This window comes from Pygocentrus nattereri, chromosome 14, assembly GCF_015220715.1.
Source record: "Pygocentrus nattereri isolate fPygNat1 chromosome 14, fPygNat1.pri, whole genome shotgun sequence".
In the NCBI taxonomy this organism is placed as follows: domain Eukaryota; kingdom Metazoa; phylum Chordata; class Actinopteri; order Characiformes; family Serrasalmidae; genus Pygocentrus; species Pygocentrus nattereri.
The window spans coordinates 31,357,242-31,359,314 of NC_051224.1; the positions used below are offsets into that span (position 1 = coordinate 31,357,242).

The window sequence follows — 2,073 nt, forward strand, 5'->3', positions numbered from 1 at the left end:
AGTTCTAACTGTATTAAACAGTATTCGCTGAGTCACATTACAAAACACAGGTAAACTTTAAAGTCTAATGTGAAAGAATTAAACTTAACTTTATAGATTTCAGCTTTGATCAAATTCCCTGCGTTAGAATTTCTATTCACTCGCAACTGAACTACAACATAAAGGATCTGTTTATGAGCACATTGAGGTGCAGCTCTCATGCTAACCATCATGCAAGTTAGCAAGCTAACGCTATCAGTGACTTCATGCCATGCTAACATGTCGAGGTCACCTACAGTTACGAAACCCATGAACTGTTGATTTGAATATTAATGGAATACATCTTTATATACAGCTTCACAATAAATCCCTGCCGTTGTTTACTTAATCTACCTATTGTGCCCGTTAACATGACAGCAGACCTAGCAAGGATGCTAGCTAGCTAGTTCACACTGTTGTCTAGAGTGTCAAAATAAGCAAAATGAAACATTAATATCTGGTCAAAAACATTAAAAACACAAATTAAGTTAATGTGTATGTCTATTTCATTGCAGTTGTGCTGTATAACAAAGGATGCTAGGAGATGCTAAAAATCAAAAGAGCCATTTCATGTCCACCATGCCATGCCATGCGTACTGCCTCCTAATAAGATTTAGAGGAAAAGTCTAAGTCTCATAGAATTCAATTAAATCAGTTTTGGATTTATCCAAATTGGGTTGCTTCTAATTATTTTAAATACGTAAAGTATATTATGTTTTTTAAAATAATTTTTATGTAAAATAATTGCTTAATATTTATGATGATCATTTTTTGTGTGTAATTTACTAGTCGACTTGTCTTTGCAACTCCCGCGTACTAATCGCTTCTCGGCCTTTTGGCTAAGATCAAGTGTAGTATCTGTTCTTATCAGTTTAATATCTGATACGTCCTCTATATGCGGACTACATATTAAATTGATTTTTAGGACAGGGAGACGGAAGAGGGGCTTGCTCCGTCCACTCCACGCATCGACCTGGTATTGCAGTACCTCCGGGAACGGTGCACCTCCCGGGGACAGTCATGGGCTGGAGGTTAGGGATCTGGCCCGGTTCGACAGGGCCGACAGTCCATGACTGAGGTGTCCTTGAGCAAGACACCTAACCCCCAACTGCTCCCCGGGCGCCGTGGTTAGGGCTGCCCACCGCTCCGGGCAAGTGTGCTCACTGCCCCCTAGTGTGTGTGTTCACTAGTGTGTATATGGTGTTTCACTTCATGGATGGGTTAAATGCGGAGGTGGAATTTCCCCGGTTGTGGGATCAAAAAACTATCACTTAATGTCTTGTTCCCATGAACACTTTAGCCTGCTTCTTGTTTTTGAACTTGCATATGCCTACACTAAGCCTGATGGCTAGTGCATTGTTCCCTGTTGAAAAACGACTGTGTTCCTAAGTAAAAAATCTTTGAGCTTACATCCAACTGCCTCAAGCCCCCTCACTCAGTTATCAGCTCTCATTTTAGCATGTAGTGGAAGACGTCCACCGTAATTCAATTGAATTCACCACAAATGTTCTGAACAAGCTTCTGCTAAAATATGCTGCATGAAAGTAATAACTTTGCAGCCTTGAATGATCTGAGGGCGCCTCTTTCTCATTCTCCAGAAGAGCATTGATTATTCACCCGAAATCCATTTAACAAGACACTCCAGATATTTTGTACAATCGCCTGCAGCTGACATACGTTTGTACTCAAGTGAATCAGTTAAACAGCAGAGTGGATGCTTAGGGTCAAAACTAAAAACGGTCGTTTCAACTGCCACTCAGCCTAATGTGTCCAATTCAAAGCCATTACTGAAATGGGCTGTGCAGGTGTAGCATTCATCTACAGGAGAGATCATGATAGAAGATGTTGCTCAACAGTTTTAAAACCAAACAATATGACCCAAACATATCTGCTCTATGATGAGCACTGCATACAATGCAAAAAAGTTTGGAGTGAATCTGTTTTCATGAACTTAAAGAGTTCTTAATCTAACGACTTATCCTTAAATATAATATATACACTGACCGACCACTTCATTAAGCATAGCTACCTTGTATATATAATCTTTGGCTATTA

The 2,073-nt window shown here is 39.8% G+C and overlaps 1 non-coding gene across 1 annotated transcript; it reads left to right on the plus strand.

The window, feature by feature from the left end:
• The first annotated feature begins 837 nt into the window (after positions 1–837).
• LOC119265190 lies at positions 838–1,028 on the plus strand. Its single transcript, XR_005131473.1, has one exon. It is a non-coding gene; the product is annotated as a U2 spliceosomal RNA (small nuclear RNA).
• The last annotated feature ends 1,045 nt before the right edge of the window (positions 1,029–2,073 follow it).